Genomic DNA, 12,190 nt, shown 5'->3' with positions numbered 1-12,190 from the left:
AAAGTCATCAGAGAGTTTTGGCAGTTTCCCAGGACTGGGGAGACAAAAATTGAAGTTTGAGTTTGCCAAGGTTGTTAATGTGAGAGGAAACAAGATTCCTGAGAGAAAGGAGGCTAGAGACATAAGCTTAAAAATTAGTACGTTTTCCTTTGAGGCATTTGCCAGTTCGTAAGCTGTGCCTTATGTTATGTCTAACACAAAGCCATTTTACTGCCACTGAAACTTCTTTCCTCTCTTAGGTCAGAAGAACAGAAAAGGACGCATTCTCCTACTTGATTTCGGGAGATAGACATCAACTGATCACAGACAGGGACCATGCAGCTGATGAAAATGAATGAAGTTAGTTGGGTGCAAAACAGTAGGGAGTGGTGGAGTCTGCCGTGAGCTGGAAAGTGCAAGCTGTACCTCCAGAAGAAAGCAGTCCCTGAGTACCAAACAATTTTTGCCTTTAAGCAACAAGAATTCTGTGTGTACCAAACAGGCCAGCTCTTTCAGTATCTCTGAGTAACACAATTGGAGTCCCAGATCCCAACTAGAAGGGGCTATAATAAGAACCACAGGCTCTCAGTTGGAAGGAACCCCATAGACATCCTAGGAATACTAGTCTTTATACTGTACTTTAAAGAAACTTTGTCCCTAATCGTATTGAGTGTATACACCCTACTCTAACTTAGAGCCAGAGGAGAGGGTAAATAAATTTCTTGGGGAATATAATATCATCGAGAACCTCAACAAGTTTCCTACAAATATTTAATTCAAAATTACCAAGCATATCAAGGAAATGACTGAGGGGAAAAAAGGCAATAAAAACAAGCCTACAGGTAACCCTGATAGTTCAGATACCAGGCATAGACTTTAAAATAACTATGATTAATATATGCAAGAAAATAGGGGACAAGATGGAGAATTTCACCAGAGAACAGTACTCTAAAAAAAAAAAAAAAATCAAATGGACATTCCAAAACTAAAAAATATGATAACTGACATTATCAGTGAACCAAAAAGTAGGTCAGAAAGAAAATCATATATATATATATGTGTGTGACACACACACTTAGAAATATGGAAAAGGTTTAACATATATGTTACTGGAGTCTCAGAGAGGAAAGTGAATAAGATACAAGAAACACTTCAAGTCAAATGGCTGAGAATTTTCTACAACGGATTTTTTAAAAAAGCAACCCGTAGCCTCAAGCAGCTTAGCAAATCCTAAGCAGGGTAAATACAATTAAACCATAGTTTAGGCACATTAAATTCCAAACTGTAGAAAACGAAACAAAACAATGCAAAAAAGAGGAAATTTTTAATGGAGAGAGAAAAAAAGGCATTAGCCTCAAAGCATCAACAATAAAACTAACAGCTTGATATTTAACAGAAATGGTGGAAACAATAAGATAACGGAAAAATGTTTAACCTGCTAAAGGAAAATAAATGAACAATAAGAACAACAAAAAGAAAGTATTAACTTGAAATTCAGTACCCAGTAAAATGTTCTTCAAAAATGAAAGTTAAAGCTATTTCCAGAAAACCAGTAACTTAGAAAATCTATCACTAGCAGACCCAGCGGCACAATGACATTAAGACTTGATTTTACCCCATTTCATGGTTCTACCTTCCTTTCTGTTGACTTCCTCTTTGGTTGGTTCATTACTAGTAGTGACCCCAGATTCAAGTTTATAGTTTTAGGATTCTAAGTTGAATAAACAAAACGAGGTCTCTGTCAGCAGTTCAAAATAGAAAGGGGTCACCTTTTTAAACTAATCACTGAAGATTCAAGGTTATGATCATAACAGGCCGTGGAGCATATGGAGCATCTAGTTAGAGGTCAAGTTGGCTCTCAAATCACATGGGAGAGATGGTTCTCCCACTGAAATAGGGGTTCTGTTATCACAAAATAGGGAAAGATGAAAAAGCAAAGAAAGTAGGGAGCCATGCTTTTCCCCTGTGACACGTTTACAGGTTCCTCTAGGGTTCCATGCATTCTCTTAAGTAAATCAGCAGCTCTGGAAAGTTTTAATGAGTTTATTAAGCCTGGTATTTCCAATCATGTCTCACATACAAATTCAAAGAAGACAGCCCAGCTTACTCTTAATTAGTTATGTGTATCTGCAGGTGACCGTCTACTGGTATGTAATAATCTGTGACTTTTAAAAACCCACATTCAGCTGGCTCTTTCTTTTTTCTTTCTTTCTTTCTTTTTTTTTTTTTTTTTCCATCCCACTTAAGGTTTATTTCATGTGATTCTCAGCATGCAGTGTACTTTCTTGGGGAAAATTTTTTTGTCTCAATTCACATTATAAATTAATTGACAAATATAGAATTAATTTTTCCTCTTCCTTCCTCTCCTCCCTCCCTCCCTCCCTTTTTCTTTCCCTTCCTTCCTCCTTTCTCTTCTTCTTTTCTTCCTAATTCCCTTCCTTTCTCTCTCTCTTTTTTTTTCAACTTTCAGTATCATTTATTTTTCCTAGATTCTATATACAATGAAATGTAGCAAGACAGTGTTCAGTATTACTTAACCCTCATTTACTTCAGGCTCTTTGAACTACCTCAGTATTTATTTGTAAATGTGAGAATTCACATTCAAGTATCTGAAAAACTAAAATTTGACATACCAACAAATTTACTCAATATTGATGTTAACTATACAAAATGTTATATGCAACATGTGGACTTTATTACAGAATTTGGCCTTTGTAAACTAGCTTACACATCAACAGTTAGTCTTTGCTTATCTGTCCTAACCTATTAATAAGTGTTGCACCAACAGACCCCCTCCCATAGCTTTTTACTATGTAAACAGATGATTCCTCCCCTTAAAACAAGGTGGAAAAAAACAAAGTTCCCACCCAGAAAATGTTAACCCCAAATTATCAAATTCTAGTTTCAGCAGATGTAACACCAGAAGTAGGTTATGGGCAACTCCAAGTCTTACCTAATGGGAAGTCACAGTGTTGACCAAAAGAACACACAGGTTTCTCATTAAACTTTGTTTTAATGGGTCTCAAAATTCTGTGACAGATTTTTGGTCAAGTTGTTTCCATTAAAAAGTACTGATTTTAAAAACTAATACCTTAAAAACTGCCACACAAAAAAACAAATGGTCCACAAAACATTCTCCTTTCCTTCTGACGGTTTTATGATGCATTGTAATCATTAGCCAGTCTTTTACTATTACACTTAAATGGCCAACTGAGACAAACAGCTCTGAGACCGTTCTTCCACCACTGATTGAGACCGGGGTGGCAGGTATTGGGGATAATATTCATTTAGCCTCTGAGCTTTCTGGGCAGACGTGGTGACCTTGCCAGCTCCAGCTGCTTTCTTGTCCACTGCTTTGATGACACCCACAGCAACTGTCTGTCTCATATCACGAACAGCAAAATGACCAAGAGGAGGGTCATCAGAGAAGCTCTCAACACACCTTGGCTTGCCAGGAACCATGTCAACAATGGCAGCATCACCAGATTTCAAAAACTTGGGGCCATCTTCCAGCTTTCTCCCTGAACAACGATCAATCTCCTTCAGCTCAGCAAATTTGCAAGCAATGTGAGCTGTGTGACAATCAAGCACAGGTGCATATCCGGCACTGATTTGGCCTGGATGGTTAAAGATAATCACCTGAACAGTGAAGCCAGCTGCCTCCATTGGTGGGTCATTTTTGCTGTCACCAGCCACATTGTCATGACGAACATCTTTGACAGACACATTCTTGACATTGAAGCTCACATTGTCCCCAGAAAGAGCTTCACTCAAAGCTTCGTGGTGCATTTCAACAGACTCTACTTCAGTTGTAACATTGACTGGAGCAAAGGTGACCACCATGCCGGGTTTGAGAACACCAGTCTCCACTCGGCCCACAGGGACAGTACCAATACCACCAATTTTGTAGACATCCTGGAGGGGCAGACGCAACGGCTTGTCAGTTGGACGAGTTGGTGGCAGGATGCAATCCAGAGCTTCAAGCAGTGTGGTTCCACTGGCACTGCCATCTTTACGGGTGTGGGGACAGAGCCAGGAGTGGTTTCCAGGCTCTCGGCCTCATGTGGAAAGGTGCTGGCTCAGGTAGTAAATGGCCATCAACTGTGATTGGATGGCCATCAGCTGTGGCTAGTTGGCCGTCAGCTGTAACCAGTGAGCCATTGGCCACTAATATAACTGCCGTGGCTACGCTAGCAGAAAATGGGGGGCTAGCAAGAAGATGGTGGCTGAGCTAGCAAGGGCAGACTACAGTTAGCACGGCGGAGTGCGGGTTGCGGATTGCAGACAAGTGGACGGCAGGTTGCAGATAGTGTCGCTCCTGATTCCTGTGTCTCCAACCCAGCCGCCAGCGAGACTACAGTGGTGTGACTCCCCTATCTATGGCTCCATGGGTGTTCCTTTTTGGCCTAGCCATATCCTGTGTTCTTGTGTGGGGAGTGGGAGCTGAGACCCCGCAGGCCGCCCCGCATGACAACGGGTGACTTTCCATCCTTTGAACCAAGGCGTGTTAGCACTTAGCTCCAGCATGTTGTCACCATTCCAACCAGAAATTGGCACAAATGTGACTGTGTCAGGGTTGTAGCCAATTTTCTTAATGTAGGTGCTGACTTCCTTAACGATTTCCTCGTATCTCTTCTGGCTGTAAAGTGGAATCCATTTTGTTAACACCAACAATTAGTTGTTTCAAACCCAGTGTGTAAGCCAGAAGGGCATGCTCACGGGTCTGCCCATTCTTGGAGACACCTGCTTCACATTCACCAACCCCAGCAGCAACAATCAGGACAGCACAGTCAGCCTGGGATGTGCCTGTAATCATGTTTTTCATAAAGTCTCTGTGTCCTGGGGCATCGATGATGGTTACGTAATACTTGTTGGTCTCGAATTTCCACAGGGAGCTATCAATGGTGATCCCATGCTCGCGTTCAGCTTTCAATTTATCCAAGACCCAGGCAGACTTGAAGGAGCCCTTTCCCATCTCAGCAGCCTCCTTCTCAAATTTTTCGATGGTTCTTTTGCCAATCCCACCACATTTGTAGATCAGATGCCCAGTAGTGGTAGACTTGCCGGAATCTACGTGTCCAATGACAACAAAGTTGATGTGTGTCTTTTCCTTTCCCATTTTGGGTTAGATTCAGCAATGGTTTTCACTACACCTGTGTTCTGGCGGCAAACCCGTTGCGAAAAAGCTTCTCTCTCTTTTTCATTCATTTTTTTTCCAGCTTTTTATCCTGCATTTATTTATACAAGATGGCTCGCTCTCAACCCAAGATTTTCTTCTGGAAACTTTTAAGAAAAGTGGAACTTTTTTCATTACTACTGTCGTGCAGGGAGGCCTGCGGGGTCTCTGCTCCCGCTCTCCATACAAGAACGCAGGATATGGTGAGGCCAAAAAGGAACACCCACGGAGCCATAGGTAGGGGAGTCATACCACTACGGTCTCACTGGAGGCTGGGTTCACTGGACGTGCGACCTGCTGTCCGTTTTGTCTGCAACCCACCGACGACTCTCTTTCACTCTCCTCCACTCTCCTCGGCTCTCCTTCGTAGCCGCAGCAGTTATATTAGCGGCTAATTGGCTAACTGGCTACAGCTGACGGCCAATCAGCCACAGCTGATGGCCATCTACTACCCGAGCCAGCACCCCTCCACGTGAGGCCAAGAGCCTGTAAACTACTTTCTGGGGCTCTGCCCCCACAACTACCTTGGTATTTCATCCTGAATGTATGTACAACCTTCTTGAATTGTTAAATGTCTATAACAACTTTCATTTTCCATTATTTTTGATTTCTACTAAATGTTGTTTCATCTCTCTCCTATAGGCATAACCTTCTTCACTCATCATTATCCTAGCAAACCTCCTATTCACCTTCAATACCTAGAACAAATTTGTATTCTTTAGAGAAGACTTTTTTGCGTGCCCTAGGCAATCAGGTTTGTATGTGCAATTTTTATCTCATTTATCAGATAGCACTGCAATTGTATGATATTATTTCCTTTCCCTAACATATTTTGATTACCTCAGTGGTAAGGGCTACATCATATTATTATATTTTCAGTACTTACTACAGTCCCCATCACACATTACATGTTTGCTGAAATGAACGGAAAGAACAAATACAGGATTCTAGACTAACTCTATGAAGCAAAAGTTCTTATTTCTCTAAGTTTTTGCTGAGGTTTTTTTCCCTCTCCCTTCAACTCTCTCCCTCCATTTTGAATAGCTTTTTGAATTTGGGGGGATATAAATTTATGAAGTAGTGTAATATGATAGTGAAGTCTTTTTTCTTTCCTATCAGATTTTTAGACCATTTAAAAAGTAATTATATGAACTCACAGTGTTATTAGTTATGTTCGTTGAATTGACATTTCCATTATGAATCCATTTTTAATTACATTGGACACATTTCATCAATATTTTTCTGAGAGCAGCAGAATGTATAACAGCACATGCACCAGATTAAATGGAAAATTCTATACCTGAGCAGTTATGCGGCCTCTAGTTATGACAGGAGATTTGATGAGGCCTCTCAAGAATCTCACCAACTGAAATGTGGTCTACTCTAGCAAATAAAAATAGAGAATAAGTTACTATGCTGATTTGTAACACCCCCCAAAATCTAGAAAGTATGTAGACGGTTTACCATGTTTCTCAGTTTTCTTCATTAGTGCTATAGGGGAAAAAAATACAGATTGAGGGGGAAATTCCCATATTGGAGGCCTGCTGCCATTACTTGAGAAAGAGCTGAGGAAAGCTAGGGTACATTGCATTGATAGTGTAGGTTGTTTGTATCAGTCAAAGACCCTTTTGGTTACAACGGTCAGAACCCTAATCAAGTGTTAAAGTGGCTTAAGAAGAACAAAGGGGACTTGTTGGCTCATGTAAATGAAAAGGTAAGGGGTACATCTTGCTGGACCTTGGAGCTTAAATGAAATACTTCTTGACTTTTACTGGCACTCGACTCTAAGATTTACCAAAGTCTTTTCCATAAAGCATCATATAATACATAGTTTAGGCTGTTAGAACCTCACCAGGTCTCTATTGCATATTCTTGGTTTTAAGTTTTACAACCCTTTAAATGTAAAAAAAAAAAAAATCTTAGTGCATAAGTTATATAAAAGCAGGCCCTGGGACAGATTTGGCTCACACATTGTAAATTCTTGCAAAAATATCTTTTACAATCATTTTTCTTCCATGTGCAGAACCCAATTCACATAATACATGGTCTACTCTAGCAAAAAATAGAGAATTAGTTACTATGCTGATTTGTAACACCCCCAAAAATCTAGAAAGTATATAGACGGTTGACCATGTTTCTCAATTTTCTTCCTTAGTGCTATAGGGGAAAAAATACAGATTGAGGGGGAAATTCCCATAGTGGAGGTGATGTCTTTTAAATAAACGTTACTTCAGTTTCTTGCTTTTTAACCTTCATATTTTAAAAAAGTACATGCTAATTATTTTGTTCAAGAGCTCTCAGTTTGGATTTGTCTAATGTTTCTCCATAACTAGATTAAGGTTATGCATTTTTTTATACGACTAGCAATGAAGATGCATTGCGTCCTCAGTGCATCATGACAGAAGGCACATGATGTCAATTTGTCTCAAAATAGGTGATATTAGATGTTAATATCACCATAGATCACTAAATTAAGGTGGTGTCCGCCAGATTTCTTCTCTGTACTGTCACAAATTTTTTGCTTTGTAATCAAAAAGTCCTGTTCCTTATCAAACTTACACCTACAAACTTTAGTTTCCATTGATGATTTATATATATATATCCTGTAATTCCACAGTAAGAAAAAGCTTCCTTCTTCTTTCCTTCCTTCCTGCCTGCTTATCTTCATTTCAGCATAAAATCATGTAATTCTCACTTTCATTAATGGGTTACAATTCATTGCTAGCATTATTTATTTTAACACTCAAATTAGTCATGATTTGATCACTGGGAGCCCATTCAAGTTAGATCCTGTGTCCTTTGGACGTGTCTCTTCCTTAGTTTTTGATAAAATAAGATATTCCTGGCTCATCTTGCCCCAATCCTGAATCAGCCATTTCTCCAAGAAATCTTCTTGGTTCCTTTTGTGCAGAATGAATATATATATTCATGTATCGTCACCCTTTGCAGTGCCATCTCAAGGCCACCCTTTGCAGTGTCCATGCAGGTCATTAGGGAACAGTCAAAAGTCACCTTAAACCCTTCCAGTTGTGGTGATAGCCAAACAAAAGCCTGATGAGGAGTCTAAATGTCCACCCCCTCCCCGCCGAGATATACTGAGATATGACCTCACTCTGAGTGTCCACCTTTATCTGACAGAAGTCAGGTGGTACTTTAACTTTGTCCACTGTACAGTGTCAGAGGAAACTGCTAAAGCAGAAGGTTTAAATTAGATTAGGAGTCTCATAACATTAATACTCAAAATATCCAGGATTCAATAAAAAATCACTCATATTACGAAGAAGTAGAAAAATATCAAAAACAGAAGAACAAATGCCAACACTGAGATGACAAAGATGTTAGAATTAAGTGACATGGATTAAAGCAGCCAACAAAAGAATGCCTCAATGAGCAATTTTGAACATGCTTGAAAAGAATGGAAAAGTAGAAAGTCTCAGAAAAGACAGAAAAATAAAGAATAAATAAAAATTTTATAATTTAAAACTAACTAAAATTAAAAAAACACAACAATTTATAGATGAGCTGAACAGCAGAATGGAGAACACAGAGGGAACCTCAAGACAAGACAACAGAAATTATCTAATCAAAACAATAGATAATAATAGACTGAAAATCTACACAAAGAACCTCAGAGACCTGTAAGACTATAACAAAAGATCCAACATTTGTGTCATTGGAGTCCCAGAAAGCAATGAGAAAGAGCATGGTGGGATTGAAAAAATATTCAAAGAAATGATGGCTAAAAATTTCCCAAATTTGGCAAATGACATACAGAACAAACAGATGAGCAATTCTGAAGTGGAAACTCAATCAAAGGTCATTTGATGAGTAAATATCTTACTCAGATTCAAAGGACTTTAACAGAATCTGAATAGATGTGTTAGTGACCGCATACTGCAGAGGCTCATGTTAGGTGTCAGTAGGTCCACTGGCTGCCTATAGCTCAATGTCAAACAACCTGTGGCCTAGAGACAGTGGGTCTGATGGTTCAAAGTGTATAGATCTATGTATAAGGAATCCCCTGGGGCTTTGCTGGTCAGAGACTCTTATAAAGTCTCTCTGAGAACCATAAATTAAAAATCTGTCACAAATTAAAAATCAGAGTTTCCTGATAATCATTGAGCTAAAGTAAACAAAGTTTTACAGGTTACTTATCATATCCCTTCTGACTAAGAAGCCCTGGATGACATTGTTTGACTCCTGGATGACTCTCCTTGCAGTTTTAATTAACAGATTGATCCCTAATGAGATAGGCGTCATGTTAATTACAAGACTGATGTCCAAGGAGATAAAAACAAGGGTGCACACAGATATTCTTTAGGAAAATGATGAGAATAAAGGGAATGTAGAGGGAAAATGAGGTCAGAAATTGCAAAATCAGGAAAAATTATAAGGCTTATTAGGAATACTGCTCATCTCTTAGTTTCCATTTTTTTCACTCTTTGTGTGTATTCTTGTACTACTTCCCAGGTGGGTGGTTATCGATGTAGAAGAATAACTGAGATATTAGTAATGGCATTCAGTCTCAGTGCTCCTTTGGGATCAGGAAGTGGGCAGGGAGGCATTGCATTAGCAATGTGGGAGAAGAGAATGGGGAGAAGAGACGAGATGAAGGTTGTTCCCTGGGTTGGCCTTTCTTCTCCCTTAGTACGTCCTATTCTCATCTAGGACACTGAGGCAATCCGTAGGATACTCCCAAGAGTGCCATTATTCTCAGGGACTCTGCAGACATTACTATTATGGAGGAAAACCATTCTCCCTGAGGGGGAATTATTTTTGTCCATTCATTGAGCATGACTAACAGAAAAGTTATAGAAAGAATATCATCAGCTAAGGTGAAGCTGCTCAACTCTCCTTGACCATTAGACAACTGCATTTTTGGCACTAAGTAATCTACTAATAGATGGAAAGTTTACTACTCATCGAAGGGAGAGTATGTCTTTCCGGTATGTCTTTCCGATTTTCCCGTCATAAAAACATAATCTATTATGTACAAAATGGTTGCTAAAAATTAGTACTATAAAACAAACCAAAAAAAACAACCCTGAACACTTCTTATATGTTCGACACACGCTAAAAGCTATGACACAGGTCAGACAGTGCTAACAGGTCCTATTGATCTCAATCATTATTATGTAATTCAATAAAGTAGTTAATGCTATTTTCCCCACTTTACCTATGAGTACACTAGGCCATACAGGCTATAAGTTGTGGAGTCAGGATTTAACTTTGATTCCATTGTCCAAAGGGTTTTAAAGTCACTAGTTGGAGCCAGGCCAAGATGGCTTTGAATAACAAAATAAGGAATCTGTGTTTTATCCCCCAATATTTCACAGCCTCAATCTGCTTCACTTACAACACAGGACTATAGCATACACTTTATCAATCAGTAAACATAATTTATCAAAAGCTCACATTGAGTATAGCCCTGAATCTGCTGCTATATATCTATTCTAATAGAATACCCAGAAAGCAGCAAGTACTACATCTCTATCATGAAAATGTATGTAACACCATGAAAATATCTATACAAAACTTCAGAGCTCATCTCAAATTTGTTCAAAGAGTTTTTTGGGGTGGTTTTTTTTTTTGATGTGTGAATCTTGCAGCAATGGGGCTTTGAAAAAAAAAATGTTCAAAATTCCAAAACTTCATGAATATCTTTGATGTAAAGGACTTTTTAAGCTCACTGAGCTAAACATATTGAAATATTTCATTTACTGTTTCCATTTTAGGGTTGATCCTAATTTATGGGAGATGCTGGCACGATATCAGTCTTTAGAAATTAAACTAAATTCTCCACTGATTGTTTTCTTTGCCCACCAAATCTCCAGTCCCAGCTCTTCCCTTATTGTGCATCCCCTCACTTCCACAATTTTTTTCCAAGGATTGAAAATGTGGAAAGAAAGATGCATTTCAAGTGAAAAATTCAACTGTGAACGAAGGCCTAGAAGAAATATCTTGGATGAGAGAGGAGGGGTTGGATTGGTTATGGGAGGAAATGAGTTATCTGACTTGATTAGAAAGTAGAGTGATGAGAAAATGGCACAAAAAAAGAAAAGAAAATATTCCATTTATAAACTATGAATGATTATTTGTTAACTATTTGCTGACTATCCTCTAGAAATGAGCACGTAGTGCTTATATATTACTGCCAGGGCCTCTGTGACCTGCTTGTGGTTTGGAAGACATAAAAAACAAAAAACAAACAAACAAACAAAACTGGTTCTACAATGCAATACCCTTTCTGAGGTTGCATGAGCTAGTTAATTTTACATGGACCAAAAATCAGTTGAGAAAATGCACGACATGTGTACAGTATAAAAATGTTTAATAAATTAGTCTGGAACCTAACAACGAAATTTAAATGTCCTGTGTTTCATGGATCACCCACTATGAGCGAAAGTTGTAGCTGTGACAGGTACTGGATATACAAACTTGAATAAGGCAAGTCTCTCCTTTCAAAGGGCTTATGGTTTTATTGATGGATAGTGGGTGACGGGATGGACAAGTAAATAAACTTTTTTAATATAGTATTATAGAGAAGTATATGTTATGGCAGCACACAGAAAGGATACAAAACCATATGCAGGAGATCAAGTATGTTTCTCAGAAGAGATAATATTCAATCTGAGTTTTAAGGGACCAAAGTAATCAAAGAGTTGGGACTGACATGCAAGGCAGAGGGAGCATCCCGGTTGAGATGACTGTTGATATCCTGGAATAAAATAACCCAGCTACTCCAAGGTTTTCTAAGCTCTACACATGACTCTCATATTGATGGTTTTTAAAACCCCTCCTGCCAACCTTCGAGACAATTCAGGCATGTTTCCGAGAATAATTAACTGTCACACAGAAGGGCTTGTCTTATTATTGAGTTTAAAGGAAACACCCCATTGCAAGTACTCTCTATTAATCTTTTTTCATCTAATTTTCTTTACAGTACATATCACTTTCTGTAGCTCACTTACATATTTATTGTGTAACTATGCCCACTAAAATGCAAGCCCAAAAGAGTGAGGACCTTGTAGTATA

The 12,190-nt window shown here is 38.8% G+C and overlaps 2 pseudogenes; both read right to left on the bottom strand.

Annotated features, from left to right (window-relative positions):
* Positions 1–2,941: 2,941 nt before the first annotated feature.
* Positions 2,942–4,000, bottom strand: LOC148758289 (elongation factor 1-alpha 1 pseudogene; annotated as a pseudogene).
* LOC148758288 (elongation factor 1-alpha 1 pseudogene) lies at positions 3,959–5,159 on the bottom strand (annotated as a pseudogene).
* Between the last annotated feature and the right edge of the window lie 7,031 nt (positions 5,160–12,190).

This window comes from Rhinolophus sinicus, chromosome 5, assembly GCF_057876585.1.
Source record: "Rhinolophus sinicus isolate RSI-liver-muscle chromosome 5, RSI-T2T, whole genome shotgun sequence".
Lineage (NCBI taxonomy): Eukaryota > Metazoa > Chordata > Mammalia > Chiroptera > Rhinolophidae > Rhinolophus > Rhinolophus sinicus.
Note: the sequence above shows the minus strand (reverse complement) of the source record. Positions and strands in the feature narration are given on the sequence as shown.